We start from the raw sequence: 17,312 nt of genomic DNA on the forward strand, positions 1-17,312 counted from the left end.
AACATTATTTCCCCCAAATCCTTTTTACAGATGAACCTGAACACAGCAAAGCGTGATGTCAATCTCTGCTTCCATACGTTAAGGTTTAATGCAGCATTTTACATAAGTTTTTGAACAACTTGAGAGGAAAAAAAACTAAACCAAGTGACATTTATCCTTTAATTGATGGATTCATCGCTGTGTCATTATACTTCTGTATTTACTATACCACACATTACATTATGAAGGTGCAAAGCAGCCCCAGAAGATAACATGCCAAGAGCAGAGAGCATGCAGACCAAATACTGACACAGCTTGCTGCAGGAACAACTTTCAAGCGTCGGGAGCTTCCTTGCAAGCAATCGCTCACCTTCACAGCAAAAGTCAGCTCAAATTACTGCAACAGCGAGCAGCTACCAGTTGCTTCACTTGAGCTACGATACTCGGGTTAGCCCCAGTAAGCATAAACTTACAGCCAAAACTGGAGCTCAGGGTAGTTTGATTGGCAGCTGATGAATTTTGCTAATTAATGTAAATTGTGCTAACTTGATACATGGCTTGTGGTTGAATTCCCATTTAGAATATGCCAACAGTTTTCCTCACAGACATGTTTTACCCCAGACTTGGTATCATCGATAGGTAAAATAAAAGCATGTACAAACACGTGGTTTGGATTAAGGATTTTTGCACAAATGGGGGGGTGGATGTGTAATTTGATAAGTTAAAGTATTCCTACAACGCCCAAGATATTCCAGCTTTCCTGTCTGCTCGTTATTCCCCTAATCTTCTAATGCTGAAAACTAGCACTGCTTAACTGAACCTTTTCACCATTTTGCATGATCTATATGAACCAGCTGAACCCCAATTGTCTATTCTACAGCCAACCATCGAGAAGAATAACGTGTCCAAAAGCTATGAGAAATGAGTGACTTTGGGAGAAACATCAGAAATAAACATTTGCTTGCTTAAAACACAAACACAGGTCAAGGCTGATCATACTGCTGTACAACACTGAAAATGTGTTTACAAACTCAAGGGCCTCCTCTGTGGGGAAATGACAAGTCTGGATATTCCTCCCCTTCCCATCTCTACTACGGGCAGTTCGAAAGGTTCCTCCTTGATTTCTAAATATAGACCTCATGATCAGATTCTGCATGATAGGTCTGTGAACAGGAGCAGTACGATTTCAGACTGGAATAGCAAAACAGAACACAGAACAACTCGCAGTATTCCTCTGAGTCCGCTTTTAAGGTCACCACCCATGGGGACACAACCCAAGAACCTGAGTCAGTGAGCCTAAAGAACAAACCAGAAGAGAAGCAGCCAGAACTCCAACTGAGTAAGTGGCAGCTGAAATCTTTATTACGATGGGCTAAAATAGGGGAAGTGACTTCCAGTTTAAAAACAATAATATTATAGCTATGAGCGATCTTGTAAGTAAGAAGTTGGATGTCCTTAAATGCAAAGGTATTAGTAACACTATTTTCCTGATCTTCTCTGTAGCAATTAAGATGGAGTCAAAGCAAGGGCAAATAACAAATATGTAACTATCAGTTGATATTAGGAAGCTTGCATTTATTAAAAAAACCCTAGAAAACAAAACAAAAAAAAACCCCCAACACCCAAACTAGATGTACAGGTCTAGCAAGTATTACTGCATATTTCTGTAAACTTCCACGCTCCTTGTAACTCTATCACGCTGGTAACTTAATAGTGCTATATAGTTATTAGCATCAGAAGAGCGTCTCAGTCTGAATATGTCCAGTTGCTGAATTAAGTGCGGAAGGACCCTGAAGCCACCTGTGTTTGGGCTCCTCACCCTGAGCAGCCTGGCCAGGCTTGGGGAGCTTCAGCAGGGAGAATGCCTTCTGCGGGCAAGTCTCGAGTCCTGCTTTGGCATCCTGCTAACCTTACTTTTGCTCGTTTCTGTCAGATTCTGTGAAATTCCTGAGCAGAGCAGTTTACTAACCCTTTGTAATCCCCAATAAACAGTTCAATCATTAACAGCATTAACAACCTGTGCAGCACACAACAAATCATTTATGACCCTCCTTTTCTTCTTCCCTCACTGGTCGTGGCTTTTCACCTTTTCTGCTTCTGCCTTAGTTCAGTTCAACGCTTTGTTCATTTATTCCCTCTGCTGGGGGTGGGGAAGAATCGGAGTATTTTTCAGTTAGGAGATAAAAAGAATCCTTTTGTTCTGCTCAGATTGATATTTTATAAATTCAGTACGGCCTCCCTTCCATATTTATTCTGGCCTTATAATCCAAAACGGTCAGAGGACAAGTGTTCCTTCACAAGATGCTCCCAAACCCCTACGGCAAAAATTTAAGATATCACTTACTTAAAAATAGAAACTAAGGTCTAAATTGGTAGATTATATCATTGATCTGGGCCCTTTTATCTGTGCTAGAAAAGCTGCAGAATACCTAAATCTAGTAGAAGTCTCAGTGCAGAAAAAGTTACTATTCTAGACTCCTTGTAGTATTTCTCCAAGGGTGCAATTTTACATCCATTTTTGTTTTACTACAGCGTTCTAACTATGAACTTACCCGTGGACAAGAAACTGGAATACTTTTCTGTGGACGTTTAATAAGTTTAATGCTTTTTTATATTTTAATTGGCTTTCTGGAAAATACAGTGCCATTTTAAGTTTTGTAAGAAGAATCAGGAAACTGCACCCAAACTTCTCATGTCACTACTGAAAGGTCTAAAGGTTTGTAATACCACCACATTAAAAAAAAAACACAAAAAAACCCACAAAACTAAAGGCTACACAAGAGAACAGCACATTCTCCTTATCACCACACTGGGTTTTCTCCTTCTAGATCTTCACGCAAGGCAAAGGTACAAACCTGGAGCAGTGTCCCTTGCTCACAAGGACCTATCCCGTACTTGGACAGTTGCAGCTGCTCAAAATGCGCCTGTGTACAGCAGCATCTTCTATCCGCTTCAGATTAGAACAATTAGACATACACTTTCTGTGGTGCAGAGCACAGCATGACACAGCAACACAGATCACACTGTCTTCACAGCATTCAAATGGCAAGCTTTTATCTTGAATCATGAAATGCATATCCTCCTAAAACTGCTAGGTTTGTAATTAAAGCACGGCCATACCAGGTAATCTGTGGTAGTCACGTTAAGTGGGCAAAATCTTCTGAAACAACACTAGAATATTCCTCCTAAACCCCATGTTGATCAGGAAAGCATAGACCTACCACTGCCTAAATAAACCAATGGCAGGTCTTCCCAGCTGTGTGAAGTTGTACACTTTGCACACACTACCCTGTTGTATTTGTTACCTGAGGAGCGTTAACATGGTTAACCAAGACCCGTGTTACCAGACAGCAGTCTTCACAAGTGAAATGTCATGAACAGATAAGAACACAATTAACCTGGGGAAGACCACCTCTCCAAAACCAGCTATCACTCAAGATACCTTTCTCTTTTGTCAGTAAACTGCTCAATAAACCGTGTATTGAATGCAACATATGTAAGAGAGTCTCTATAACTGCAGAAATGACAAGTTCCCAAAACATAAGGTCTGATTCCCAAACCACTGCAGTCTGGATAGTGTCCACCTGCTTTCAGGCTGTTGTAGTATTTCTCATTTCCCTGGCTATACAAAGGACAAGCGGCATACTCTCAGAAGAGTTCCATGTATGACTGACTTTATAGAAGTTCTCAAGTATTCATATCTGCACCATTTCATCTCCTTTCAACTGCCTTGCATCAGAAGTCAGCTACACAAACTACAGAGTTCTCCAGCCTGCTGTAACAACTCCCCTCTGAGTGCCTCCTAGGAGTCAGAAGGGGCTGGTGGAAAGCTGTCCCTAATTCTCACAAACTCTCTGGTTATGACCTGCCCAAACACCAGTTCAGGCCCAAGCAGGCACAGCCCATCCCACAGTGGCAGAACCGGGGTTTGGTACTGGCTAGAAAAAGGCAAAAGTGAAGGATATTATTGAATCAGTTGTACCTTAGCTTAAAAAAGGTGGTGGCAAGTACTTGTGCAAGAGGGCTTAAGGAGGACAAACATAATCTTCCGTAGTGTAATAATTCACAGGCTGGCTATAGCAGTTATGACTTCAGAAAGTCAGCAACAATAAAGTGCAACTGCAAGACACAGCTATACACATCTGGGTTACAGACAGCACTGCTAAGGCATCGGACTCCGCAGGCATGCTCCATACGTGCCCATGCTTGTGTAAGTCTTTGCATAGGCATATTCTGGAGCATTATTATACACTGATACTGACCCTCATTATCACAGAGCGTCAGTATCAGTCGAGCACCTAGCCAGGCCAATGCTATGCACCTAAAATAACACGCAGTTTTCTGTGAGAATGGCATCTGAGTAAAGGATTACGCTCATGACAGATGCAGGTCTACCACAAGTCTCAACTGGCAAGGACATGACTGATCTTACAGACTTGACAGCTTCAGCGCAGCCTACCTGGCTCCACCTGCTCCACTCTCCAGTACGTACACACCCCACTTTCTCCAGCCTACGTTCCAGAAGCATTACCAATCCATAGGGTTGGGAGAACAGCTAATATATATGTTTTGTTGTTTGGTTTTTCTTTTTTTTCAAACGTTGAGGTCCTTTTGACAAATCCACTGCTGGAGACATAGGAAAACCCAGCTGAGAAATGTCAGCGGGGTGCAGAGCAGTACACCCATGGCACAGGTGGAGCGATACACATGCCTAAATACCCAACTCACCTGCCAGACAGAACCCAGCTGACAGATTAGGACTTGAACCCTTTGGCCAAATGACCCGTAACTAATTCTATTAATACTGCCCATCAAGAGAGGGGCCAATTCTCAGTAAAACGTACATGGATGCAGATAGCAGTATGAGGAGGAAAAGTGCCCCCCAAAACCAAAGAGGTGTGTGAAGTGTTAAATTGCTCCAGTTTATCTGTTGTGTTGCTATCATTTCTCCCTAATGATAAATTCACCCAAAAAAAAAAAAAGCCAAAAACCTATTAAAATATCTATTCCAAGACATTAGCATTCACTTTTTAATCTGAGTGCTCAAAACTCTCTCTAACACTGTAGCTCAAGAGCAAGACGACATCTAAAGCAAAACCAGTCCTGAAACAGGCTAATATCTCAAATTTCCTTCATGCTGGTAGTTCAGTGTTCCCTTCACATCCTGTCCTTCGTTACCTACTGTTGGCTGAAGATAATCTCTTCCAGGCTGCTCAAATGCTGACACAGGAACCTCTGCGAGCACACTGAACTACTTCCTTTTCTCCTTGAAAAGATTTAATAACCTACAACTTTCTTCTGTGCCCTACTTGTATGTAGTCTATCGTTTTCTTCCTTCTTGTATCAAATCTGCTAAAGTAAAATTTTATGGAGTGTCAATTCAACAAAGGAAAAACTATAAAGTTAGTTCTGACAGCTTCCTTTCTCAAAAAATTTAATCAAAAAGAAAGAAAAAATCCTTTACCCTTGAAAAGATGAATTGAATAGCCTTAGGTATTCTATAGCTGTATTTATGAAAAAGTTTTTGGACACTAAACACACAAGTCTCTACAGAAATGGGGAAAGTGTTTTGCCCAAGTCATAAACTTCTTTTTCCATGGCACAGAGAAAAATATGCTGCACTCCACCGCTAGCCATAAGCTCACCCCTCGGAGAGGTACGAGTCCCATCCATCTCAAAGGGAAGCAATGCCTAGGCGATAACACCGTCAAATCAAGTAGCCTCAAAAAAAGCCACATACATACGCAAACACACGCTATTCAAATTTAGGAGAGCAATTATCTTCTCTACAGAAACAATGTTCTGTCCAGCCACTATTCTAAAGTTTTCTTACCAAAACCATCTTATTAACACTTAATATCGTAATGGTAGCAGCAAATCACAGTAAGTAATATTTTAAATAAATAAATAAACAATAGATGACAGTGTATGAGTCTTACTTTTCTATTGATTCTTACTTTTCTATGTAGAAAAGGCATTCTACTTTATTTTAAAGTAAAAAGTCACAGTAAAAGTAATGTAAAGGAAATGCCAGGCTCCCTGGCTATAAATGAAAATGAAGCCAGCACATTTAACATCTCCATGTATTTCCCATTTCATACTTCATACAGGAATCTTGCAGAAACGTCTTATTTTCCTCACTTTTATCCAAAACAATTAAATTTGATTTTAAAATTTTGTATTTTATAATACTGAGAAAAACGTCTCGCAAGCCAGATTATTAGGGATTAATCCAGTTGCTGAGGATGTAGTTATATTTCATGCAGAACAGGCATTTTCACTTTGTTAGACTCTCCCCCAACCCATCTGAAGCCAAAGTCAATTGACCAGTGTATTACTATATAAAATGTAAATAAACAAAAAAATCCTCTCAAATCTGGTTTCCTAACTGAAAGCAATTATTTATTAACATATTATTCATCAGATGCTGAATCATGGGGATAAGTAACTCATTGCTATTTTGCAGATAATTTTATTTCAGCTGATTGAACAAATCCCTTTTTCTTGTTTTTGGCAGAACCGTATCAGAATATTTATTTCAAACAATGTTGTACAGCTGTTGTAGTTTAGAGAAAAACATTTAAGTTTTTTGGGACAGGTTTGGGTTGGTTTTTTTTTTTTTTTGGGTCTTCAACAGGAAAAAAAAGGAATGCAACAATTAAGTTTATTTCTTGTAAGCGCAAAGATATTCCCTCGTAGCCAAGCTAAGAAGCTAACATAGTATCAGCAATTAGAATTTAAGCTATCCAATGGAAATTAAATTTAGAAACCAAGTTTCTCTCATTATATGAAGCCTTTTCTACTGTTCATCCTAAATTATCACTTTTCTCTTTCTATTCTTTATCGAGCTATGTAAAATCATCCTCCTGTATTAGGTCCAAAATAATTTTCACGGAAGTCAATGAAAAAACAATAAATCCCTCATTATTACTATTATTCTGTACTACAGTAATACCAGGGCTGCAGTTATGATTGACAAATACACAGAAAAACACTGTCCAGAAGAGGCACGTAAAATGATTTAGTCAGTCATTGAATTCAAAGATATCAGAGAATAATTCTTAAAGTGTGGACTGTTTAATGCTTACAAAATCAACACCTCCGGTTCCTACTGCTCAGGTTCCTCAAAAACTGTTGCTTTGTTTTGTTATTCAAGAGATACTCCTTTCCTCACGAAGGTATACTGCATTTATTTCCTATAGCACGGGCTGTACTTCAGACCATTATCTCCAACTAGAAAATGCTAAATCATACTAAAGCTCCTGTTCAATAAAAAAACTTTTCTGGCTGTATTCATTGGAAGAACGTTTGTCCCTGTATATGTAAGTCTAGAAATACTAATCCGAAAAGGAAGATGCACGGAATTAAAAAAAAATATTTTTCATATTTTTCTTAATTGTAAAACACATGCTTCTGGTTTTGTGGAATAAATTCACAGCCTTAAAACTCCGAAGATAAGAGTTAAAAAGAAGTTAAATTCCCTAGCAGAATGCATTTGCTCAAGTGTAAAGCTAACAAATGCTAAAATTTTTGGCAACACTTCTGCATTTCTGAATCATTAGGTAGTCAAACTATTTTTTGATTTTGCTTGCATGATGTTGGATTAGAATAATCCATATAAATCAGTGGTTTCCCCTCACTAAGAATACTGTGTTTACTTCTGGTCATCTGATGTCAAAAGGATGCATAAAAAAAATAGGAAGGTTCAGAAATAAATAACAAAAATGACTTGCATGTACAGCAGTGGATTAGAATTGTTTACTCAAGAGACGAGTAAGAAAGAATATAGTCAAAGTAAACAAAATAATGGCGAGCCAGAGAAGGCACGCTGAGCATTTCAGTCACCCTTTTCAGAATATAATGATGGGATGCTTTTCCTAATGAAAACTTAAACATGTAGGTCTTTGTCAGAGAGATCTGTTTATGCTACAGGAATGGCAGAATTCTCCAATGCTTTCCTCCAACCAAGACGTGGAGCTCACAGCCACAAGACAGAACTGAAGTAGGACAAAGAAGAAAAAGCTGAACTCGAGTCATGTATTTAGTTGCCTAGAGACTTAACTCGTGGAAACCTAAACATCCAGGCCAAAGTCCTCAAAGATATTTAAGCACTTCTTTTCTACTGATACCAGCTATCATTTGAAAACAGCGGGGCTTGGTGTCCAAATATGCCTGATGATCTAGACTGCAACAACTTTTAAGCTCTTCCAAGTCTAGGCAGCAACAGTGACATTATATTATGAAATTATTTATATGCCTGACAGTAGTCGGATGCCTATTTACTTCCCTTTTCAAATCATCCCAAGACTCTATTATATGTAAAGATGTATATGTATATGTATTAAGTAGCACTTTCTAGTTGATACTGTGTGTGAAAATATAAGCCACACGGCTTCATACTTGTGTCTTGGGTAAGGCTACCAGGTTTTTTTCCATGAGTTGTCACCACCTCCCCTCCCCATCACGCTCCCTTACCAGATCTCCTCCCCTCTGCCATGGCAAATACTTTTATGTGCAGCACATGGCCCCTCTTCTCCAAACACCTCCCAGTTTTTGTTACAGCCCCCATTACCCCCACACCACCCCTCCAGCCGTCAACTCTTCTCCCAAAGTTTGCTTTGCCTCCATCCACCTCCCCTCTGGCTGCATCCCCCTGTGCTCCCCTCGCCATTCACACCCTGCTCTGCTCCCAACCACCAACCCCTCTCCCCAAACCCTGCTCCTTCCTAACGTCTCGCTTCCTTCCTATGACACACCGCAAAGCCTCTCCAGAAGCTTTCAGTTACAACCCTCCTTTCTCTTACAGAGAGCAAAACACCTTCTTCCCGTAAAATAAGTGTACCTAACGTCAAATACCACAGCGAGCGGCAGGAAGACTTATCCGCAGGCAGCACCTTGCAGCTTGAGGGAACTGGCTTCTCCGGTGAAGCAGGCTTCCCCATCCTTTGTTTGCACAAAAATAAAAATATTTCTACCTAGTAATGGCGTTCTCTGAAGTTTCAAGTTTATTCCTGGCATTCCATGAGCCAGGAGCAGCAAGTAGCTTGCTGCGCTACTGACACACAGAAAAACACACCAAGTTGACACACACCAAGTTGAGCATCAAACTTTACTTCTCAGACTAACTAAGAGTTAGTAAGTTCTTAGGTATTTCTAGTAGGGCACAATAAAGTATGTGAGTAAAGCAAAAGTAAACAACAGGAGAGTCTATGCAAACTGAGGACAAAACAATCATGGATTACATGGGACAGGATTAATGCAGAGATTAAAGTAACAGTAATTATTTGCAGATTTTTGATGAACGTAAGGATTCATACAACCTAATCCTAAAATACCACCTGTCTGTGGAGCCCTCCAGTACACACGCGAACCGACTTTTTTGAGACTCTACATTAGGACATTAAATGGAAGTCTCTAAAAAGAGCTTCCTTTAAAGATAATGATAACTGGAGATGCTTTAAGATACCTTCAATCCAAGGTTCACCAGTTGTCAGCAATGAAGAAGTTACATTCACCACCATTACAATGAACATTTTCCTATATTACATATGATTTTTGACTACTATCTACCAAAACAGAAACTAAAACGTATTTCACTTTTTCTACAATAGCTCAGAAACATTCTAGACATACAGATACTATAAATAAATTCCAATGCAAATGAAGTATTATAATTATTTGCAATAACCAGCAAAAACTACATTTTTTTTTTACTGTTTTGTTAAATGCAATAATATAAAAAAAAAATAACCAGAATAATATACTTTCAACGGTTCCAGTATGGGGTAAGTGTGTCTCAGGTTGTTGTATCAAACCCACAACTTAAAAACTGAATAAAGTTAAACTTATTTTTAGTCAGCATAGATCAATATTTGGAGAAAGTCGATTAACTGTTTTCAAATAAAACAAAAAGTTGTAAATAACAGGTTCTACAAAGTTTATGTATTCATTCTCTGACAAAACAACAGTTATTGCTTTGCCATTTATTATTTGGAAAAAAAAAGATGTAGTTCCTACACACAGGAGTACCTTTCCTGGCATAAACTATTTACGCGTTCCTTTTCCATAAAGAAAAGATATAAAAATTATTATCATTTAATTTGCTGTTTGTTTTTTAGTTCCAGGGATGTGCTCATTAAGTTGTACCTCACCATGTGTCTGCAGCTTCTTAGCAGAACTCTTACATCAGCTAATGACTTGAGTTACAAAAAATGATTAAGACTGATTCATAACTGTGAAGTTTTTAAGAAAAGGAGCATGGGAAAAAGACCAGCGAAAACCGCAAGCACAGGAAGAAAGCTAAATATGTAAGGTGATCCACTCAAATCCACATACCAGCTGATTAAGAAGCTGCCTAACGACCAGCTTTTGGGATCATTACATGGTTAGAACTGCTCATTCCCCAATACCTCCGTCAAGTTAGAACTCCTGAAAAATTCAGGTTTAGGGCTTCATTCAGCACCCAAGGAAGTTAATAAATATTTTAGCACTGACATCAGTGAAAACAGAATAGACTCTTTATTTTTTTTCCTTAGCGTAAAGATTTCATATATACGTTTTTAATAACAAAATATTAAGAGTTTATGGATGTTTCAAAAAAATTAAAATCACCTTACACAGCAGTATTACAATACCCCAAATTACATGCCTAATACAAACCTATTTATCGAGGAACAACAACTTGGCCAAAGTGTGATACAAAAGCTACAACAAAGATGTTACCAGAGTAATACAACTTTCAGAAAAAAAACCCTATCAACACTACCACAGTGAGCACTGCAACTTTATAGCTAGTAAGCGCTGCACAGATGGACAAGTAATTTTTAGAAATGAATCACGCTGCAAATGATTTTACTAATTTTAAAACAGAGGTGAGGAACCAATAGCCTACAGGCCAGATATGGTTTGCTTCTTCAGTTCAGATGGCCCGCAGACACATACGTGTTTTATTACTTAATAACACCACAGCAGACTTCAACAAAAACCATGCAGGTTTAAAAAGGCTCTAACAATTCACATATTTTTAAATATATAATCCTTAAACCCAAACATCAGCCTGAAGTTTAAAGTATTAAATAAAATCTATGTTATCAGTTTACTTTAACGCACAAATTCTTGAGTTACTGTCCACTAAATACAGCACATTCTTGCTACCCTGAGAAGGTGGGACGTCACAGCCCTCAACATTAAATTATCTTAGTAGAGAAAAGCCAATAGTACTTTGAGTTTGGACAACAGCACTGGTTGTGGTAGAAGAATTTTGATACCTGCTCCGATACAGAGGAACATACTCTACAGCCCTTCCTTCGGACAGAACTTCCACCGAAATCAATTAATGTTTTGCCTCAAAAAGATACAGTCCCAAATACAGATCTCCGTCTTTCACAGACGGCTTCTTTCAAAGAGCAAAGCATTTCTGATTCTGAAAGGGTGTGCTGGATTCTAAATATGAAAAGAACAACAAGTGAAAAAGAATTTCTTGAGAGAAATCATAGGCCACCCCTCTACTTTCATCCTTTCTGCAATTATTTGCAGCTGCCATGAACATATTGGTATTTAGTAAACTGAAGGCTGCAGCTTTAATTGAAGTTTGCCTGCTATAAACAGTTAGCTGCCTGGCTCTGGCCCGCGCTCTAATACCATCAGCAGAACAGAGATGGGAAGCATAAACAAACCTTTTAACTAGATTACAGCTTCTAAAACAGCCAAGAATCCCTTCAGCAAGAACTCCTGTGTGACAAAATGTTAAAGGAGGAAAGATATTTTGAAAGAGTGTTTTTAAAAAAGCCTAACCTTTCCTAAGATAGTAAGAATGGAAGTCTTCTGAGGAAAATGACTTTAAGTTTTCAAAGGGGACTATCCTTGAGAAACATAGTCTGATCCTTCAAGAAAAAAATTAAAAGCCAGAAAACTTTAAAACAAGCGGTTGCAAACCAGAAGGATATTTTCCAAAGGCTTTTTCTCTTAAGACTTCAAAATGCATCAAGAAAAGTTATTGAACTTAGAAATACCAGCAGATCTTATAATATCATTTCACATTTAAAGTAGCCGTGCTCAAGAACAACTTTACAAAAACACGCTGCATCACAAATTTATCCCAACATATCTACCTCTTAACTCTGACCCTTCTCACAATTTGCTTTAGGTAAGCTTCTTTCCTGGAAAGATTATGAAGGGACAACGTATCCCCCCTCCTGCCCCCAAGCCCATAAAAGACAAAAGGAAGTTCTGTTCTAAAAAATCAGCTCGCTACAGATTTCTGACTACTTTGTTTCTTTGATCAATGCTGTCATTTGTCCACTTTTGCAGTGTTTTCTTACAAAAATAGCAGATACTAAAAAATTCTTCCTCTCATGTAGGGGTTGGATGAGAGGATCCAGCAAAAACTTTTTTTGTGCTTGCCTTCTACATACATATAAAATAAATAAAATTTACCCCCAGAAGTCAACAGCATGCTTATATAAAAAAAATAAAGAGGTGCACAAATCTTCGTTGCATCAGAGTATTAGATGTAAAAAATTAAATAAATTTTAAATATATATAATTTAAAAGTAGATTAGGTGCAAACACATTCAAAATATAAAGCCAGTGCCAGCCGTTTATTATTGTCAATGCTACAGCTTGAGTCCTACCAAAATACACGAAAGTTGTACTCATTCTAGTGGGGCTAATCATGGATACGTATGCAAATACACACAGGCACGTGTGTATAAATACTTGTGCGTGTATAAAAGTATACATGAGAGATGCAGGGAAAAGCTCAAAGGATGAAGACAAAACTTACTGTTTTACCCATTTTTGTAAGGGGTTTAGTCTGTTACAACAGATAACCCTAAATACTGCGTTGGCAATGATCTACCAGAGCTTAAAAATAAAGTCTAAAATTGGCGAATTGAAATTTAATTTACATGTTTTTGAAACATTAGGCAGTATGAATAGAAAAATTAAACTAGCTATATTTATGATACGTAGGCCTACCTTCCATTTGGCGGACTTTTACTTTTCTCCCTAACTTAGACTGCATTTGTTTCCTTTGGCAGCAGGATACAAGGCAACATTATTGCAAGCCTCTCTTTATCTAAACGTTGAGAATATCACCATTCTATCCAACAGGATTTGTTGTGCAAACAATTGACAACTGTTCTGGTTCCCTCACTTGGGAATTTTTCTTAGCGAGGCCACGCTACTGATGGTGCAAACCGAGGGCCCAAATATTTAAGATGCTATTTATGTTTCAGATTTCCTTCAGTAAGTCACAAAAAAAAAATTTGGATTTAATGTCACTGAAAATGTAGACTAATCAAACATTGTGAGAATATATATATATATATGGGGTTTTTTTTAATCCTGGCCTTCAATCATACCTCGTATAGGAATAATGTAATTAACATAATTGCTTCTATAGGTCTTAGTTACCAGATATTGTGACAGGATAATTTTTAAAATACTGTTTCCTTACTTTAAAATATTTCCTGTAGAAGAAATAAAAGAAAAAAAAAAAAGGAAAACATCATATTGAGGAATTTAACAAGAGTAATAAATAAAATCCTTTATTCTTTATTTGATAAAGAAAGTTACCAGAAAACTCAAAAAGAATTTCCAGACATTTTACCATTTCATTTTTTAAGTAAATTTGAAGTAAATTTGAAATCAGAAGATTTCAGGAAAAAAAAAACACAACAAAAGCCCAAATAAGTGACAGAGGTAGGTGCCTTGTGCATCTCCATCTCTCCGTATTGCCCTCTACAATGCTCCTCAGCTCCACCCCAGTGAACCAACACTCAAAGCTGCTCTCCATGATTTGTTCCTTAGTCATTCCCATGGGAAGGAGAGGAGGGAATGGAGATTTTTTGCGATGGGAACACCTGTCAAGCTGCAGATAAACTGAGATGATCACAAAGGTCTATGAATAGCCATCTCACAGTAATGACTGATTCCTGCTGCCATGTGCCAGATCAAAACAACAACTTACAGTTAAAACTTTTGAAATAAAGCAACTGTGTGGCTCCAAAGATCTGTAAGTACTGTTTTAAAGTATCTATTTTTTACACTTCTTTTATATACACACATGCATTTGTGTATGTAGCTAAACATATATGCATATGTACTCATACACTTCATAACTTTGTAATCTAAGTTGTTTTGACAAATTTTACCTCAATTTAAAAATAGTGCAAAGTCTGAACTCCTTTCTAGATAATTTATTAAAAAAAATAAAAGAAAAAGGTATTGCTATAATAAAGAACTTGGAATTTGAAGAGAGGAAAGGAGTCAGACCTTCTCAATTTCTTAACTGATGCTTTTTATTAGCATCCTGCTTGGTTTAACTCTAGTTACATAGCTTTCAGGATGCTTTAATTTTTATCTTCCTCCAATACTCTTCCAAAATCTTATTCCTAATACAGGCTTTGGTTCCTGTGCAGGCCTACTTGAAACTGATTAAGCAGTATTATTCCACCTAATAGTTCCAAAAATAATTACAAAGAAAAGCCAGTGAAAGCCTGTGGTTTCAAACATTCAAATAACTCTTAAAAAGAACAAGCAGGTCCTTAATGACATGAGAGCATTCAAAAATGTATCCTGTATCTTCTTATTGTTGAAATCAATGGTAATTTTAATACTCACTTCCACTGGGATAAAACAGAAACCAATAGAGGGTCCTTAAAAACCAACCAAACAAAACCAAGCCACTAAACAAGTGAACAAGCCCAAAAAAAGAAACCAAACTCGCCACTTTTCTAAAGTTTTAACAGTATTTTTGAAAAGGAAGCTCAGTCACTTTCAAAATTTGTGTCCTGTGCCATTAATAGATGAGATTCTTCTCTTGCAAGCTGCTTTGTGCATGTGGTCTCTTAAGCCCATAGAAAGACACACTGACATTAGTGGGGCTCCAGATGGGCACGAGGGGCCACCCACCTGGTCTACTGCTTTCCAGCAGGAACATCCACGATAAGCACTCGCTGCTGATTCAGAAACTAATTTTGTAGTTACGGATCGTATTCGAGTTACTGACCCTCCACATACAAGGAATTGCCACGAATAACAGTGGGGGGGGCGGGGGAAAGTACTGACAAACCAAATTAAATAACCCAGCTGAAAACCAAGGCATTCCATTTCTGAGTGGACTGTTACTTATGCCAAGATCTTCTGTGCATTTTAACAAGGAGAAAGACTGATCCCTCCACAGCCAAAAAGGAACTGAAGGACCGCATGTGAAAAGTTAAATTATTGAAAGCATTGCATCATAAAGAGTCCCTTCAAACATCCGCCTACCTAGTCTAAATAGAAACAAACACTTTCATCTGCAAAGAAAGGTAAGAAAGCAAACTCCAAGAAAAGACTGTTAAAGACAAATGTAAGCCTGGCCTGAACAGCATCTTTATATCTAGCACAGCCTACATTTTGCCATGGTAGGTTTCTCTCTAATTCCAAACAATCTCTCTGACCTAGAGTCTGGGAAGCCACTATAACCTAGAATACATGAAAATAATTATTAATTTTGGCTCAAAACCCCAAACAAAACAAAACTGTACTACCCTTTAGCCACAGCTGTTGATAAAGCAGTCTTCCTTAACACAGGTTGAGTCAACTCTTTCAGCTCTTAGAAGGCTGTTGTGACAGCAGGCAGGAGCCCCAAATGAATCTTAGCCCCCTTTGTGTTGGGTGCTGCAGGAACTGCCTCCGACACAACTCGGAATCCCAGCCCCACCAGTGGCTCCTTAGGAGGAACCTCCCCTATCCAATCCCCCCAAATCAGCAGTTGTCTTCCCAGCACAGATTTGGCTGCAGGAGCTGGAGATCTATAGAAATTGAAGGGTTTATTAGTAATTTTATCTCTAGGATTTAAAGTAAGGGAAGACCCTGAATTATTCTGCCCAGCTTTAGAATTCTGCTAAGGTATTTTATTAGATCAAATCATACTTATTTTTAACACTAAACCACAAAGAATTAAAGTGTTAAATCCCCATAATAAATAATACAACTCATCGGCTGTAGGCCATGAAAGTTGCAGCTCCATGTACATTGGGCGCATAATCCTGAAGCCGCTGTAGGTTTGCATGTACAGATGAAAATAGATCAATGGTATCTCAGGTTGGGAAAGGAAGCATTGGCATAAAAAAGAAGAAAACGGCATCCTTTACTCCTTCCTGGACAGTCTTGTGCTGGCCAACTCTTGCCTGTAGTAAACTAACCAAAAGGAGAGTCACACATTTAAAGAATGGGGTTTTACACACGTATCTGCTGATTTTGACAATGATTATCAGTGTTAATTTTTTTCACGTGTTTAAAACCAAAGTAATCTTGTTTTTACAAGCTAACAGAAAACTAACGGCAAACAATTAGAAAGAATTACAGCGATGGCTGTTACCTTCAGTCCTTCTACGCAACATTGTTAAGTATTGGTCCAACTATATTCCTCTCATTCTTTCTACCCCAGCAAATTACGGCTTTCTCAAACTCTTTCCAGTTTGATCACAAAATTGCTGCTTCGCACAAGACACGTACGTACAAATTAGAAACGGGAGATACCAAAGCGTTTCAGGAGAGCTCTTTCTTGTGGGTATCCTTCCCACGTGAGGCAGAGATGACACATGCTCTCTGCTGACCACCATTTAACCGTGGTGCCCCACTGAAATACATACTTACGGCCTACTTCATGGTTCAGCAGGCTCCACGGTACTTAATAAAACTGAGCACTCAAACCGTCTTTTTAAGATTATGGAGGACATAATTAAGCTCCAGAAACAAGCAGACAACAGCAATTTTAATATAAACATCCTACTTATCTAGAGGACTCTTATTTCAATTTGACGTTAATGCCCAAACTCTTACTTCTGGATTCTTGCAAATCTCCAGAAGGCTCTTTCCAATATTTCCTTGAGTTAGGCATTTAGTTTGCCCCCTTACATTTTAATCTATTTCAGACATTTTTGACACTTAACTTTCCTTTTAATTAGTAGGAATAAATGGTCAGACCAGCCTACCAGCAGTACCTGACCTAACAAACCAGCACCGTCGCCAAGGGTAGATGGAGACATTTGGCCTTCCCAGCAGAAGGCCATAGAAAAGCAGATCACGACATGCGTATATTTGAGCGAGCCATCGACCAAATATAGCCAGCCACCACCAACAACCACGGACTGCCATCAAACGTGCGACACCCATCCCGATCTTGCCAACATCGAGTCCAGTTCTTGGACAACCCCTGGAAGTTCAGCCCGCCGGCGGCTCTTTGTACCACCGGCCTTTCATAAGTCAAATAACGGCCCCAACCCACCGCAGAGAGCCCCGACCGGGAGGGTGCAAACCCCAGGGTCCCCCCCAGCACCCCG

General features: G+C 38.6%; 1 protein-coding gene across 9 annotated transcripts in view; it reads right to left on the reverse strand.

Annotated features, from left to right (window-relative positions):
- Positions 1–17,312, reverse strand: part of MBD5 (methyl-CpG binding domain protein 5) — a 148,719-nt gene that overhangs the window by 130,534 nt on the left and 873 nt on the right. The gene's annotated exons all lie outside the window — the stretch shown is intronic.

Source organism: Chroicocephalus ridibundus, chromosome 7 (assembly GCF_963924245.1).
Source record: "Chroicocephalus ridibundus chromosome 7, bChrRid1.1, whole genome shotgun sequence".
In the NCBI taxonomy this organism is placed as follows: domain Eukaryota; kingdom Metazoa; phylum Chordata; class Aves; order Charadriiformes; family Laridae; genus Chroicocephalus; species Chroicocephalus ridibundus.